The following is a 17523-nucleotide window of genomic DNA, read 5'->3' as shown; positions in this document are numbered from 1 at the left end:
CCCAAGTCTGGGGATGTTTTTGAAACTTTTCAGAGGCCTCGCTGCTGACAGGGGGGACAGCAGGCAGTGACAGGCCCGGGGCTGACAGGCTCCCCCTCCCCTACGGGGCGCTCGACTGCCACACCCAGCTGACATAGAACCTTTGTCACAATGCCCGCTACCGTGGTGAGGATGCGGGCACTCTGCGGGTGACAGGGACCCAGCAGGACTTGGTGTCAGCTCAGCAATTTCTCAGTTTCCCAAAGAAGCTGAATTCTGCAAATTGCTGCTTTTGCTCTTGAAATGATGTCATCAGGTGGGTGTCTTGGTGTGATAAACTGAAAACCAGAGCAGAAATGCTGAAATATTCCCATGATATGCATGGTCTCTGCACCAAACCACCATGACTTAGCCTAAGTAGATCTACCGCTTATTCTCTTTTGCTGCCTGCAGATTGTGGATGTAGAGTATAAAAACCGTCCTTCTGGAGAGATCTTTGCATTTTAGGCTTAGTCTAAGTGTCTCAAGTAGTCAGGGTTTTGTTTGGCCCTAATCCATAAGGTCTGATGGCTTTCCTCCCCATCTCCAGATGAATGTGGTAGAAAATATAAATCAAGGAAACGTCCTTTGGCCTTGCCTTGCCTTGCCTTGCCTTATTTCCTTCTCATCCTGTTCTCTGTCCCAGCCTCTCTCACTAACCCCTCGTCTGGCTGCATGTCTCTTCTTTCCTCTCTCCTTTTCTCAAACTCTCCTGCTTCCTGGTTCTTGTCTTTCAATTCCTCCATTTCAGTCCTGCAGCCCGGCACTAGTTTTTCCTCTTCCCTCCCTTTGTCTTGCTCCCTTCGCTTTCTCCCTCTGTTCCATATCCTTCTTCCCAACTTGTCTCTTGGAGACTTTTGGCCACTTTGGACCCAAGTCTGGGGATGTTTTTGAAACTTTTCAGAGGCCTCGCTGCTGACAGGGGGGACAGCAGGCAGTGACAGGCCCGGGGCTGACAGGCTCCCCCTCCCCTACGGGGCGCTCGACTGCCACACCCAGCTGACATAGAACCTTTGTCACAATGCCCGCTACTGTGGTGAGGATGCGGGCACTCTGCGGGTGACAGGGACCCAGCAGGACTTGGTGTCAGCTCAGCAATTTCTCAGTTCCCCAAAGAAGCTGAATTCTGCAAATCGCTGCTTTTGCTCTTGAAATGATGTCATCAGGTGGGTGTCTTGGTGTAATAAACTGAAAACCAGAGCAGAAATGCTGAAATATTCCCATGATATGCATGGTCTCTGCACCAAACCACCATGACTTAGCCTAAGTAGATCTACCGCTTATTCTTTTTTGCTGCCTGCAGATTGTGGATGTAGAGTATAAAAACCGTCCTTCTGGAGAGATCTTTGCATTTTAGGCTTAGTCTAAGTGTCTCAAGTAGTCAGGGCTTTTTTTTGGCCCTAATCCATAAGGTCTGATGGCTTTACTCCCCATCTCCAGATGAATGTGGTAGAAAATATAAATCAAGGAAACGTCCTTTGGCCTTGCCTTGCCTTGCCTTGCCTTATTTCCTTCTCATCCTGTTCTCTGTCCCAGCCTCTCTCACTAACCCCTCCTCTGGCTGCATGTCTCTTCTTTCCTCTCTCCTTTTCTCAAACTCTCCTGCTTCCTGGTTCTTGTCTTTCAATTCCTCCATTTCAGTCCTGCAGCCCGGCACTAGTTTTTCCTCTTCCCTCCCTTTGTCTTGCTCCCTTCGCTTTCTCCCTCTGTTCCATATCCTTCTTCCCAACTTGTCTCTTGGAGACTTTTGGCCACTTTGGACCCAAGTCTGGGGATGTTTTTGAAACTTTTCAGAGGCCTCGCTGCTGACAGGGGGGACAGCAGGCAGTGACAGGCCCGGGGCTGACAGGCTCCCCCTCTTCTACGGGGCGCTCGACTGCCACACCCAGCTGACATAGAACCTTTGTCACAATGCCCGCTACCGTGGTGAGGATGCGGGCACTCTGCGGGTGACAGGGACCCAGCAGGACTTGGTGTCAGCTCAGCAATTTCTCAGTTTCCCAAAGAAGCTGAATTCTGCAAATTGCTGCTTTTGCTCTTGAAATGATGTCATCAGGTGGGTGTCTTGGTGTGATAAACTGAAAACCAGAGCAGAAATGCTGAAATATTCCCATGATATGCATGGTCTCTGCACCAAACCACCATGACTTAGCCTAAGTAGATCTACCGCTTATTCTTTTTTGCTGCCTGCAGATTGTGGATGTAGAGTATAAAAACCGTCCTTCTGGAGAGATCTTTGCATTTTAGGCTTAGTCTAAGTGTCTCAAGTAGCTGGGGTTTTTGTTTGGGCCTAATCCATCAGGTCTGATGGCTTTCCTCCTCGTCTCCAGATGAATGTGGTAGAAAATATAAGTCAGGGAAAGGTCCTTTGGCGTAGCCTTGCCTTGTCTTGCCTTATTTCCTTCTCATCCTGTTCTCTGTTCCAGCCTCTCTCACTAACCCCTCCTCTGGCTGCATGTCTCTTCTTTCCTCTCTCCTTTTCTCAAACTCTCCTGCTTCCTGACTCTTGTCTTTCAATTCCTCCATTTCAGTCCTGCAGCCCGGCACTAGATTTTCCTCTTCCCTCCCTTTGTCTTGCTCCCTTCGCTTTCTCCCTCTGTTCCATATCCTTCTTCCCAGCTTGTCTCTTGGAGACTTTTGGCCACTTTGGACCCAAGTCTGGGGATGTTTTTGAAACTTTTCAGAGGCCTCGCTGCTGACAGGGGGGACAGCAGGCAGTGACAGGCCCGGGGCTGACAGACTCCCCCTCCCCTAGGGGGCGCTCGGCTGCCACACCCAGCTGACATAGAACCTTTGTCAGAATGCCCGCTACCGTGGTGAGGATGCGGGCACTCTGCAGGTAAAGGGGACATGGAAGAACTTGGTGTCAGCTCAGCAATTTCTCAGTTCCCTAAAGAAGCTGAATTCTGCAAACTGCTGCTTTTGCTCTTGAAATGATGTCATCAGGTGGGTGTTTTAGTGTAATACACTGAAAACCAGAATAGAAATGCTGAAATATTCCCATGATATGCATGGTCTCTGCACCAAACCACCATGACTCAGCCTGAGTAGATCTGCCGCTTATTCTTTTGTACTGTCAGCAGATTGTGGAAGTACAGGATAAAAACCATCCTTATGGAGAGATCTTTGCATTTTAAGCTTAGTCTAAGTGTCTCAAGTAGCCGGGGTTTTTGTTTGGGCCTAATCCATCAGGTCTGATGGCTTTCCTCCTCGTCTCAAGATGAATGTGGTAGAAAATATAAATCAGGGAAAGGTCCTTTGGCGTAGCCTTGCCTTCTCTTGCCTTATTTCCTTCTCATCCTGTTCTCTGTTCCAGCCTCTCTCACTAACCCCTCCTCTGGCTGCATGTCTCTTCTTTCCTCTCTCCTTTTCTCAAACTCTCCTGCTTCCTGACTCTTGTCTTTCAATTCCTCCATTTCAGTCCTGCAGCCCGGCACTAGATTTTCCTCTTCCCTCCCTTTGTCTTGCTCCCTTCGCTTTCTCCCTCTGTTCCATATCCTTCTTCCCAACTTGTCTCTTGGAGACTTTTGGCCACTTTGGACCCAAGTCTGGGGATGTTTTTGAAACTTTTCAGAGGCCTCGCTGCTGACAGGAGGGACAGCAGGCAGTGACAGGCCCGGGGCTGACAGGCTCCCCCTCCCCTAGGGGGCGCTCGACTGCCACACCCAGCTGACATAGAACCTTTGTAAGAATGCCCGTTACCGTGGTGAGGATGCGGGCACTCTGCGGGTGACAGGGACCCAGCAGGACTTGGTGTCAGCTCAGCAATTTCTCAGTTCCCCAAAGAAGCTGAATTCTGCAAATTGCTGCTTTTGCTCTTGAAATGATGTCATCAGGTGGGTGTCTTGGTGTAATAAACTGAAAACCAGAGCAGAAATGCTGAAATATTCCCATGATATGCATGGTCTCTGCACCAAACCACCATGACTCAGCCTAAGTAGATCTACCGCTTATTCTTTTTTGCTGCCTGCAGATTGTGGATGTAGAGTATAAAAACCGTCCTTCTGGAGAGATCTTTGCATTTTAGGCTTAGTCTAAGTGTCTCAAGTAGTCAGGGTTTTGTTTGGCCCTAATCCATAAGGTCTGATGGCTTTACTCCCCATCTCCAGATGAATGTGGTAGAAAATATAAATCAAGGAAACGTCCTTTGGCCTTGCCTTGCCTTGCCTTGCCTTATTTCCTTCTCATCCTGTTCTCTGTCCCAGCCTCTCTCACTAACCCCTCGTCTGGCTGCATGTCTCTTCTTTCCTCTCTCCTTTTCTCAAACTCTCCTGCTTCCTGGTTCTTCTCTTTCAATTCCTCCATTTCAGTCCTGCAGCCCGGCACTAGTTTTTCCTCTTCCCTCCCTTTGTCTTGCTCCCTTCGCTTTCTCCCTCTGTTCCATATCCTTCTTCCCAACTTGTCTCTTGGAGACTTTTGGCCACTTTGGACCCAAGTCTGGGGATGTTTTTGAAACTTTTCAGAGGCCTCGCTGCTGACAGGGGGGACAGCAGGCAGTGACAGGCCCGGGGCTGACAGGCTCCCCCTCCCCTACGGGGCGCTCGACTGCCACACCCAGCTGACATAGAACCTTTGTCACAATGCCCGCTACCGTGGTGAGGATGCGGGCACTCTGCGGGTGACAGGGACCCAGCAGGACTTGGTGTCAGCTCAGCAATTTCTCAGTTTCCCAAAGAAGCTGAATTCTGCAAATTGCTGCTTTTGCTCTTGAAATGATGTCATCAGGTGGGTGTCTTGGTGTGATAAACTGAAAACCAGAGCAGAAATGCTGAAATATTCCCATGATATGCATGGTCTCTGCACCAAACCACCATGACTTAGCCTAAGTAGATCTACCGCTTATTCTCTTTTGCTGCCTGCAGATTGTGGATGTAGAGTATAAAAACCGTCCTTCTGGAGAGATCTTTGCATTTTAGGCTTAGTCTAAGTGTCTCAAGTAGTCAGGGTTTTGTTTGGCCCTAATCCATAAGGTCTGATGGCTTTCCTCCCCATCTCCAGATGAATGTGGTAGAAAATATAAATCAAGGAAACGTCCTTTGGCCTTGCCTTGCCTTGCCTTGCCTTATTTCCTTCTCATCCTGTTCTCTGTCCCAGCCTCTCTCACTAACCCCTCGTCTGGCTGCATGTCTCTTCTTTCCTCTCTCCTTTTCTCAAACTCTCCTGCTTCCTGGTTCTTGTCTTTCAATTCCTCCATTTCAGTCCTGCAGCCCGGCACTAGTTTTTCCTCTTCCCTCCCTTTGTCTTGCTCCCTTCGCTTTCTCCCTCTGTTCCATATCCTTCTTCCCAACTTGTCTCTTGGAGACTTTTGGCCACTTTGGACCCAAGTCTGGGGATGTTTTTGAAACTTTTCAGAGGCCTCGCTGCTGACAGGGGGGACAGCAGGCAGTGACAGGCCCGGGGCTGACAGGCTCCCCCTCCCCTACGGGGCGCTCGACTGCCACACCCAGCTGACATAGAACCTTTGTCACAATGCCCGCTACTGTGGTGAGGATGCGGGCACTCTGCGGGTGACAGGGACCCAGCAGGACTTGGTGTCAGCTCAGCAATTTCTCAGTTCCCCAAAGAAGCTGAATTCTGCAAATCGCTGCTTTTGCTCTTGAAATGATGTCATCAGGTGGGTGTCTTGGTGTAATAAACTGAAAACCAGAGCAGAAATGCTGAAATATTCCCATGATATGCATGGTCTCTGCACCAAACCACCATGACTTAGCCTAAGTAGATCTACCGCTTATTCTTTTTTGCTGCCTGCAGATTGTGGATGTAGAGTATAAAAACCGTCCTTCTGGAGAGATCTTTGCATTTTAGGCTTAGTCTAAGTGTCTCAAGTAGTCAGGGCTTTTTTTTGGCCCTAATCCATAAGGTCTGATGGCTTTACTCCCCATCTCCAGATGAATGTGGTAGAAAATATAAATCAAGGAAACGTCCTTTGGCCTTGCCTTGCCTTGCCTTGCCTTATTTCCTTCTCATCCTGTTCTCTGTCCCAGCCTCTCTCACTAACCCCTCCTCTGGCTGCATGTCTCTTCTTTCCTCTCTCCTTTTCTCAAACTCTCCTGCTTCCTGGTTCTTGTCTTTCAATTCCTCCATTTCAGTCCTGCAGCCCGGCACTAGTTTTTCCTCTTCCCTCCCTTTGTCTTGCTCCCTTCGCTTTCTCCCTCTGTTCCATATCCTTCTTCCCAACTTGTCTCTTGGAGACTTTTGGCCACTTTGGACCCAAGTCTGGGGATGTTTTTGAAACTTTTCAGAGGCCTCGCTGCTGACAGGGGGGACAGCAGGCAGTGACAGGCCCGGGGCTGACAGGCTCCCCCTCTTCTACGGGGCGCTCGACTGCCACACCCAGCTGACATAGAACCTTTGTCACAATGCCCGCTACCGTGGTGAGGATGCGGGCACTCTGCGGGTGACAGGGACCCAGCAGGACTTGGTGTCAGCTCAGCAATTTCTCAGTTTCCCAAAGAAGCTGAATTCTGCAAATTGCTGCTTTTGCTCTTGAAATGATGTCATCAGGTGGGTGTCTTGGTGTGATAAACTGAAAACCAGAGCAGAAATGCTGAAATATTCCCATGATATGCATGGTCTCTGCACCAAACCACCATGACTTAGCCTAAGTAGATCTACCGCTTATTCTTTTTTGCTGCCTGCAGATTGTGGATGTAGAGTATAAAAACCGTCCTTCTGGAGAGATCTTTGCATTTTAGGCTTAGTCTAAGTGTCTCAAGTAGCTGGGGTTTTTGTTTGGGCCTAATCCATCAGGTCTGATGGCTTTCCTCCTCGTCTCCAGATGAATGTGGTAGAAAATATAAGTCAGGGAAAGGTCCTTTGGCGTAGCCTTGCCTTGTCTTGCCTTATTTCCTTCTCATCCTGTTCTCTGTTCCAGCCTCTCTCACTAACCCCTCCTCTGGCTGCATGTCTCTTCTTTCCTCTCTCCTTTTCTCAAACTCTCCTGCTTCCTGACTCTTGTCTTTCAATTCCTCCATTTCAGTCCTGCAGCCCGGCACTAGATTTTCCTCTTCCCTCCCTTTGTCTTGCTCCCTTCGCTTTCTCCCTCTGTTCCATATCCTTCTTCCCAGCTTGTCTCTTGGAGACTTTTGGCCACTTTGGACCCAAGTCTGGGGATGTTTTTGAAACTTTTCAGAGGCCTCGCTGCTGACAGGGGGGACAGCAGGCAGTGACAGGCCCGGGGCTGACAGGCTCCCCCTCCCCTATGGGGCGCTCGACTGCCACACCCAGCTGACATAGAACCTTTGTAAGAATGCCCGTTACCGTGGTGAGGATGCGGGCACTCTGCGGGTGACAGGGACCCAGCAGGACTTGGTGTCAGCTCAGCAATTTCTCAGTTTCCCAAAGAAGCTGAATTCTGCAAATTGCTGCTTTTGCTCTTGAAATGATGTCATCAGGTGGGTGTCTTGGTGTAATAAAGTGAAAACCAGAGCAGACATGCTGAAATATTCCCATGATATGCATGATCTCTGCACCAAAGCACCATGACTCAGCCTGAGTAGATCTGCCGCTTATTCTTCTGTACTGCCAGCAGATTGTAGAAGTACAGCATGAAAAACATCCTTCTGGAGAGATCGTTGCGTTTTAGGCTTAGTCTAAGTGTCTCAAGTAGCCGGGGTTTTTGTTTGGTCCTAATCCATAAGGTCTGATGGCTTTCTTCCTCGTTTCAAGATGAATGTGGTAGAAAATATAAAGCAAGGAAACGTCCTTTGGCCTAGTCTTTCCTTGCCTTGCCTTATTTCCTTCTCATCCTGTCCTCTTCCCTTTCTTTGTCCAGCTCCCTTCGCTTTCTCCCTCTGTTCCATATCCTTCTTCCCAGCTTGTCTCTTGGAGACTTTTGGCCATGCTGGACCCAAGTCTGGGGATGTTTTTGGAACTTTTCAGAGGCCTCGCTGCTGACAGGGGGGACAGCAACAGTGACAGGCCCGGGGCTGACAGACTCCCCCTCCCCTAGGGGGCGCTCGGCTGCCACACCCAGCTGACATAGAACCTTTGTCAGAATGCCCGCTACCGTGGTGAGGATGCGGGCACTCTGCAGGTAAAGGGGACATGGAAGGACTTGGTGTCAGCTCAGCAATTTCTCAGTTCCCTAAAGAAGCTGAATTCTGCAAACTGCTGCTTTTGCTCTTGAAATGATGTCATCAGGTGGGTGTTTTAGTGTAATACACTGAAAACCAGAGCAGAAATGCTGAAATATTCCCATGATATGCATGGTCTCTGCACCAAACCACCATGACTCAGCCTGAGTAGATCTGCCGCTTATTCTTTTGTACTGTCAGCAGATTGTGGAAGTACAGGATAAAAACCATCCTTATGGAGAGATCTTTGCATTTCAAGCTTAGTCTAAGTGTCTCAAGTAGCCGGGGTTTTTGTTTGGGCCTAATCCATCAGGTCTGATGGCTTTCCTCCTCGTCTCCAGATGAATGTGGTAGAAAATATAAATCAGGGAAAGGTCCTTTGGCGTAGCCTTGCCTTCTCTTGCCTTATTTCCTTCTCATCCTGTTCTCTGTTCCAGCCTCTCTCACTAACCCCTCCTCTGGCTGCATGTCTCTTCTTTCCTCTCTCCTTTTCTCAAACTCTCCTGCTTCCTGACTCTTGTCTTTCAATTCCTCCATTTCAGTCCTGCAGCCCGGCACTAGATTTTCCTCTTCCCTCCCTTTGTCTTGCTCCCTTCGCTTTCTCCCTCTGTTCCATATCCTTCTTCCCAACTTGTCTCTTGGAGACTTTTGGCCACTTTGGACCCAAGTCTGGGGATGTTTTTGAAACTTTTCAGAGGCCTCGCTGCTGACAGGAGGGACAGCAGGCAGTGACAGGCCCGGGGCTGACAGGCTCCCCCTCCCCTAGGGGGCGCTCGGCTGCCACACCCAGCTGACATAGAACCTTTGTAAGAATGCCCGTTACCGTGGTGAGGATGCGGGCACTCTGCGGGTGACAGGGACCCAGCAGGACTTGGTGCCAGCTCAGCAATTTCTCAGTTCCCCAAAGAAGCTGAATTCTGCAAATTGCTGCTTTTGCTCTTGAAATGATGTCATCAGGTGTGTGTCTTGGTGTAATAAACTGAAAACCAGAGCAGAAATGCTGAAATATTCCTATGATATGCATGGTCTCTGCACCAAACCACCATGACTTAGCCTAAGTAGATCTACCGCTTATTCTTTTTTGCTGCCTGCAGATTGTGGATGTAGAGTATAAAAACCGTCCTTCTGGAGAGATCTTTGCATTTTAGGCTTAGTCTAAGTGTCTCAAGTAGTCAGGGTTTTGTTTGGCCCTAATCCATAAGGTCTGATGGCTTTACTCCCCATCTCCAGATGAATGTGGTAGAAAATATAAATCAAGGAAACGTCCTTTGGCCTTGCCTTGCCTTGCCTTGCCTTATTTCCTTCTCATCCTGTTCTCTGTCCCAGCCTCTCTCTCTAACCCCTCGTCTGGCTGCATGTCTCTTCTGTCCTCTCTCCTTTTCTCAAACTCTCCTGCTTTCTGGTTCTTGTCTTTCAATTCCTCCATTTCAGTCCTGCAGCCCGGCACTAGTTTTTCCTCTTCCCTCCCTTTGTCTTGCTCCCTTCGCTTTCTCCCTCTGTTCCATATCCTTCTTCCCAACTTGTCTCTTGGAGACTTTTGGCCACTTTGGACCCAAGTCTGGGGATGTTTTTGAAACTTTTCAGAGGCCTCGCTGCTGACAGGGGGGACAGCAGGCAGTGACAGGCCCGGGGCTGACAGGCTCCCCCTCCCCTACGGGGCGCTCGACTGCCACACCCAGCTGACATAGAACCTTTGTCACAATGCCCGCTACCGCGGTGAGGATGCGGGCACTCTGCGGGTGACAGGGACCCAGCAGGACTTGGTGTCAGCTCAGCAATTTCTCAGTTCCCCAAAGAAGCTGAATTCTGCAAATTGCTGCTTTTGCTCTTGAAATGATGTCATCAGGTGGGTGTCTTGGTGTAATAAACTGAAAACCAGAGCAGAAATGCTGAAATATTCCCATGATATGCATGGTCTCTGCACCAAACCACCATGACATAGCCTAAGTAGATCTACCGCTTATTCTTTTTTGCTGCCTGCAGATTGTGGATGTAGAGTATAAAAACCGTCCTTCTGGAGAGATCTTTGCATTTTAGGCTTAGTCTAAGTGTCTCAAGTAGTCAGGGTTTTGTTTGGCCCTAATCCATAAGGTCTGATGGCTTTCCTCCCCATCTCCAGATGAATGTGGTAGAAAATATAAATCAAGGAAACGTCCTTTGGCCTTGCCTTGCCTTGCCTTGCCTTATTTCCTTCTCATCCTGTTCTCTGTCCCAGCCTCTCTCACTAACCCCTCCTCTGGCTGCATGTCTCTTCTTTCCTCTCTCCTTTTCTTAAAATCTCCTGCTTCCTGGTTCTTGTCTTTCAATTCCTCCATTTCAGTCCTGCAGCCCGGCACTAGTTTTTCCTCTTCCCTCCCTTTGTCTTGCTCCCTTCGCTTTCTCCCTCTGTTCCATATCCTTCTTCCCAACTTGTCTCTTGGAGACTTTTGGCCACTTTGGACCCAAGTCTGGGGATGTTTTTGAAACTTTTCAGAGGCCTCGCTGCTGACAGGGGGGACAGCAGGCAGTGACAGGCCCGGGGCTGACAGGCTCCCCCTCCCCTACGGGGCGCTCGACTGCCACACCCAGCTGACATAGAACCTTTGTCACAATGCCCGCTACCGTGGTGAGGATGCGGGCACTCTGCGGGTGACAGGGACCCAGCAGGACTTGGTGTCAGCTCAGCAATTTCTCAGTTCCCCAAAGAAGCTGAATTCTGCAAATTGCTGCTTTTGCTCTTGAAATGATGTCATCAGGTGGGTGTCTTGGTGTAATAAACTGAAAACCAGAGCAGAAATGCTGAAATATTCCCATGATATGCATGGTCTCTGCACCAAACCACCATGACTTAGCCTAAGTAGATCTACCGCTTATTCTTTTTTGCTGCCTGCAGATTGTGGATGTAGAGTATAAAAACCGTCCTTCTGGAGAGATCTTTGCATTTTAGGCTTAGTCTAAGTGTCTCAAGTAGTCAGGGTTTTGTTTGGCCCTAATCCATAAGGTCTGATGGCTTTCCTCCCCATCTCCAGATGAATGTGGTAGAAAATATAAATCAAGGAAACGTCCTTTGGCCTTGCCTTGCCTTGCCTTGCCTTATTTCCTTCTCATCCTGTTCTCTGTCCCAGCCTCTCTCACTAACCCCTCCTCTGGCTGCATGTCTCTGCTTTCCTCTCTCCTTTTCTCAAACTCTCCTGCTTCCTGGTTCTTGTCTTTCAATTCCTCCATTTCAGTCCTGCAGCCCGGCACTAGTTTTTCCTCTTCCCTTTCTTTGTCCAGCTCCCTTCGCTTTCTCCCTCTGTTCCATATCCTTCTTCCCAGCTTGTCTCTTGGAGACTTTTGGCCACTTTGGACCCAAGTCTGGGGATGTTTTTGAAACTTTTCAGAGGCCTCGCTGCTGACAGGAGGGACAGCAGGCAGTGACAGGCCCGGGGCTGACAGGCTCCCCCTCCCCTAGGGGGTGCTCGACTGCCACACCCAGCTGACATAGAACCTTTGTAAGAATGCCCGTTACCGTGGTGAGGATGCGGGCACTCTGCGGGTGACAGGGACCCAGCAGGACTTGGTGTCAGCTCAGCAATTTCTCAGTTCCCCAAAGAAGCTGAATTCTGCAAATTGCTGCTTTTGCTCTTGAAATGATGTCATCAGGTGGGTGTCTTGGTGTAATAAACTGAAAACCAGAGCAGACATGCTGAAATATTCCCATGATATGCATGATCTCTGCACCAAAGCACCATGACTCAGCCTGAGTAGATCTGCCGCTTATTCTTCTGTACTGCCAGCAGATTGTAGAAGTACAGCATGAAAAACATCCTTCTGGAGAGATCGTTGCGTTTTAGGCTTAGTCTAAGTGTCTCAAGTAGCCGGGGTTTTTGTTTGGGCCTAATCCATAAGGTCTGATGGCTTTCTTCCTCATTTCAAGATGAATGTGGTAGAAAATATAAAGCAAGGAAACATCCTTTGGCCTAGTCTTTCCTTGCCTTGCCTTATTTCCTTCTCATCCTGTTCTCTGTCCCAGCCTCTCTCACTAACCCCTCGTCTGGCTGCATGTCTCTGCTTTCCTCTCTCCTTTTCTCAATCTCTCCTGCTTCCTGGTTCTTGTCTTTCAATTCCTCCATTTCAGTCCTGCAGCCCGGCACTAGTTTTCCTCTTCCCTCCCTTTGGTCTGCTCCCTTCGCTTTCTCCCTCTGTTCTATATCCTTCTTCCCGACTTGTCTCTTGGAGATTTTGGCCATGCTGGACCCAAGTCTGGGGATGTTTTTGGAACTTTTCAGAGGCCTCGCTGCTGACAGGGGGGACAGCAACAGTGACAGGCCCGGGGCTGACAGACTCCCCCTCCCCTAGGGGGCGCTCGGCTGCCACACCCAGCTGACATAGAACCTTTGTCAGAATGCCCGCTACCGTGGTGAGGATGCGGGCACTCTGCAGGTAAAGGGGACATGGAAGGACTTGGTGTCAGCTCAGCAATTTCTCAGTTCCCTAAAGAAGCTGAATTCTGCAAACTGCTGCTTTTGCTCTTGAAATGATGTCATCAGGTGGGTGTTTTAGTGTAATACACTGAAAACCAGAATAGAAATGCTGAAATATTCCCATGATATGCATGGTCTCTGCACCAAACCACCATGACTCAGCCTGAGTAGATCTGCCGCTTATTCTTTTGTACTGTCAGCAGATTGTGGAAGTACAGGATAAAAACCATCCTTATGGAGAGATCTTTGCATTTCAAGCTTAGTCTAAGTGTCTCAAGTAGCCGGGGTTTTTGTTTGGGCCTAATCCATCAGGTCTGATGGCTTTCCTCCTCGTCTCCAGATGAATGTGGTAGAAAATATAAATCAGGGAAAGGTCCTTTGGCGTAGCCTTGCCTTCTCTTGCCTTATTTCCTTCTCATCCTGTTCTCTGTTCCAGCCTCTCTCACTAACCCCTCCTCTGGCTGCATGTCTCTTCTTTCCTCTCTCCTTTTCTCAAACTCTCCTGCTTCCTGACTCTTGTCTTTCAATTCCTCCATTTCAGTCCTGCAGCCCGGCACTAGATTTTCCTCTTCCCTCCCTTTGTCTTGCTCCCTTCGCTTTCTCCCTCTGTTCCATATCCTTCTTCCCAACTTGTCTCTTGGAGACTTTTGGCCACTTTGGACCCAAGTCTGGGGATGTTTTTGAAACTTTTCAGAGGCCTCGCTGCTGACAGGAGGGACAGCAGGCAGTGACAGGCCCGGGGCTGACAGGCTCCCCCTCCCCTACGGGGCGCTCGACTGCCACACCCAGCTGACATAGAACCTTTGTAAGAATGCCCGTTACCGTGGTGAGGATGCGGGCACTCTGCGGGTGACAGGGACCCAGCAGGACTTGGTGCCAGCTCAGCAATTTCTCAGTTCCCCAAAGAAGCTGAATTCTGCAAATTGCTGCTTTTGCTCTTGAAATGATGTCATCAGGTGGGTGTCTTGGTGTAATAAACTGAAAACCAGAGCAGAAATGCTGAAATATTCCTATGATATGCATGGTCTCTGCACCAAACCACCATGACTTAGCCTAAGTAGATCTACCGCTTATTCTTTTTTGCTGCCTGCAGATTGTGGATGTAGAGTATAAAAACCGTCCTTCTGGAGAGATCTTTGCATTTTAGGCTTAGTCTAAGTGTCTCAAGTAGTCAGGGTTTTGTTTGGCCCTAATCCATAAGGTCTGATGGCTTTACTCCCCATCTCCAGATGAATGTGGTAGAAAATATAAATCAAGGAAACGTCCTTTGGCCTTGCCTTGCCTTGCCTTGCCTTATTTCCTTCTCATCCTGTTCTCTGTCCCAGCCTCTCTCACTAACCCCTCCTCTGGCTGCATGTCTCTTCTTTCCTCTCTCCTTTTCTCAAACTCTCCTGCTTCCTGGTTCTTGTCTTTCAATTCCTCCATTTCAGTCCTGCAGCCCGGCACTAGTTTTTCCTCTTCCCTCCCTTTGTCTTGCTCCCTTCGCTTTCTCCCTCTGTTCCATATCCTTCTTCCCAACTTGTCTCTTGGAGACTTTTGGCCACTTTGGACCCAAGTCTGGGGATGTTTTTGAAACTTTTCAGAGGCCTCGCTGCTGACAGGGGGGACAGCAGGCAGTGACAGGCCCGGGGCTGACAGGCTCCCCCTCCCCTACGGGGCGCTCGACTGCCACACCCAGCTGACATAGAACCTTTGTCACAATGCCCGCTACCGCGGTGAGGATGCGGGCACTCTGCGGGTGACAGGGACCCAGCAGGACTTGGTGTCAGCTCAGCAATTTCTCAGTTTCCCAAAGAAGCTGAATTCTGCAAATTGCTGCTTTTGCTCTTGAAATGATGTCATCAGGTGGGTGTCTTGGTGTAATAAACTGAAAACCAGAGCAGAAATGCTGAAATATTCCCATGATATGCATGGTCTCTGCACCAAACCACCATGACATAGCCTAAGTAGATCTACCGCTTATTCTTTTTTGCTGCCTGCAGATTGTGGATGTAGAGTATAAAAACCGTCCTTCTGGAGAGATCTTTGCATTTTAGGCTTAGTCTAAGTGTCTCAAGTAGTCAGGGTTTTGTTTGGCCCTAATCCATAAGGTCTGATGGCTTTACTCCCCATCTCCAGATGAATGTGGTAGAAAATATAAATCAAGGAAACGTCCTTTGGCCTTGCCTTGCCTTGCCTTGCCTTATTTCCTTCTCATCCTGTTCTCTGTCCCAGCCTCTCTCACTAACCCCTCCTCTGGCTGCATGTCTCTTCTTTCCTCTCTCCTTTTCTTAAAAACTCCTGCTTCCTGGTTCTTGTCTTTCAATTCCTCCATTTCAGTCCTGCAGCCCGGCACTAGTTTTTCCTCTTCCCTCCCTTTGTCTTGCTCCCTTCGCTTTCTCCCTCTGTTCCATATCCTTCTTCCCAACTTGTCTCTTGGAGACTTTTGGCCACTTTGGACCCAAGTCTGGGGATGTTTTTGAAACTTTTCAGAGGCCTCGCTGCTGACAGGGGGGACAGCAGGCAGTGACAGGCCCGGGGCTGACAGGCTCCCCCTCCCCTATGGGGCGCTCGACTGCCACACCCAGCTGACATAGAACCTTTGTCACAATGCCCGCTACCGTGGTGAGGATGCGGGCACTCTGCGGGTGACAGGGACCCAGCAGGACTTGGTGTCAGCTCAGCAATTTCTCAGTTCCCCAAAGAAGCTGAATTCTGCAAATTGCTGCTTTTGCTCTTGAAATGATGTCATCAGGTGGGTGTCTTGGTGTAATAAACTGAAAACCAGAGCAGAAATGCTGAAATATTCCCATGATATGCATGGTCTCTGCACCAAACCACCATGACTTAGCCTAAGTAGATCTACCGCTTATTCTTTTTTGCTGCCTGCAGATTGTGGATGTAGAGTATAAAAACCGTCCTTCTGGAGAGATCTTTGCATTTTAGGCTTAGTCTAAGTGTCTCAAGTAGTCAGGGTTTTGTTTGGCCCTAATCCATAAGGTCTGATGGCTTTCCTCCCCATCTCCAGATGAATGTGGTAGAAAATATAAAGCAAGGAAACGTCCTTTGGCCTAGTCTTTCCTTGCCTTGCCTTATTTCCTTCTCATCCTGTTCTCTGTCCCAGCCTCTCTCACTAACCCCTCGTCTGGCTGCATGTCTCTGCTTTCCTCTCTCCTTTTCTCAATCTCTCCTGCTTCCTGGTTCTTGTCTTTCAATTCCTCCATTTCAGTCCTGCAGCCCGGCACTAGTTTTCCTCTTCCCTCCCTTTGGTCTGCTCCCTTCGCTTTCTCCCTCTGTTCTATATCCTTCTTCCCGACTTGTCTCTTGGAGATTTTGGCCATGCTGGACCCAAGTCTGGGGATGTTTTTGGAACTTTTCAGAGGCCTCGCTGCTGACAGGGGGGACAGCAACAGTGACAGGCCCGGGGCTGACAGACTCCCCCTCCCCTAGGGGGCGCTCGGCTGCCACACCCAGCTGACATAAAACCTTTGTCAGAATGCCCGCTACCGTGGTGAGGATGCGGGCACTCTGCAGGTAAAGGGGACATGGAAGGACTTGGTGTCAGCTCAGCAATTTCTCAGTTCCCTAAAGAAGCTGAATTCTGCAAACTGCTGCTTTTGCTCTTGAAATGATGTCATCAGGTGGGTGTTTTAGTGTAATACACTGAAAACCAGAGCAGAAATGCTGAAATATTCCCATGATATGCATGGTCTCTGCACCAAACCACCATGACTCAGCCTGAGTAGATCTGCCGCTTATTCTTTTGTACTGTCAGCAGATTGTGGAAGTACAGGATAAAAACCATCCTTATGGAGAGATCTTTGCATTTCAAGCTTAGTCTAAGTGTCTCAAGTAGCCGGGGTTTTTGTTTGGGCCTAATCCATCAGGTCTGATGGCTTTCCTCCTCGTCTCCAGATGAATGTGGTAGAAAATATAAATCAGGGAAAGGTCCTTTGGCGTAGCCTTGCCTTCTCTTGCCTTATTTCCTTCTCATCCTGTTCTCTGTTCCAGCCTCTCTCACTAACCCCTCCTCTGGCTGCATGTCTCTTCTTTCCTCTCTCCTTTTCTCAAACTCTCCTGCTTCCTGGTTCTTGTCTTTCAATTCCTCCATTTCAGTCCTGCAGCCCGGCACTAGTTTTTCCTCTTCCCTCCCTTTGTCTTGCTCCCTTCGCTTTCTCCCTCTGTTCCATATCCTTCTTCCCAGCTTGTCTCTTGGAGACTTTTGGCCACTTTGGACCCAAGTCTGGGGATGTTTTTGAAACTTTTCAGAGGCCTCGCTGCTGACAGGGGGGACAGCAGGCAGTGACAGGCCCGGGGCTGACAGGCTCCCCCTCCCCTACGGGGCGCTCGACTGCCACACCCAGCTGACATAGAACCTTTGTCACAATGCCCGCTACCGTGGTGAGGATGCGGGCACTCTGCGGGTGACAGGGACCCAGCAGGACTTGGTGTCAGCTCAGCAATTTCTCAGCTCCCCAAAGAAGCTGAATTCTGCAAATTGATGCTTTTGCTCTTGAAATGATGTCATCAGGTGGGTGTCTTGGTGTAATAAACTGAAAACCAGAGCAGACATGCTGAAATATTCCCATGATATGCATGATGTCTGCACCAAAGCACCATGACTCAGCCTAAGTAGATCTGCCACTTATTGTTCTGTACTGACAGCAGATTGTAGAAGTACAGCATGAAAAACATCCTTCTGGAGAGATCGTTGCGTTTTAGGCTTAGTCTAAGTGTCTCAAGTCGTCAGGGTTTTGCTTGGCCCTAATTCATAAGGTCTGATGGCTTTACTCCCCATCTCCAGATGAATGTGGTAGAAAATATAAATCAAAGAAACGTCCTTTGGCCTTGCCTTGCCTTGCCTTGCCTTATTTCCTTCTCATCCTGTTCTCTGTCCCAGCCTCTCTCACTAACCCCTCCTCTGGCTGCATGTCTCTTCTTTCCTCTCTCCTTTTCTCAAACTCTCCTGCTTCCTGGTTCTTGTCTTTCAATTCCTCCATTTCAGT

This window comes from Patagioenas fasciata, chromosome 1 (genome assembly GCF_037038585.1).
Source record: "Patagioenas fasciata isolate bPatFas1 chromosome 1, bPatFas1.hap1, whole genome shotgun sequence".
In the NCBI taxonomy this organism is placed as follows: Eukaryota; Metazoa; Chordata; class Aves; order Columbiformes; family Columbidae; genus Patagioenas; species Patagioenas fasciata.
The sequence above is the reverse complement of the archived record's forward strand: the minus strand, read 5'-3'. Positions refer to the sequence as shown.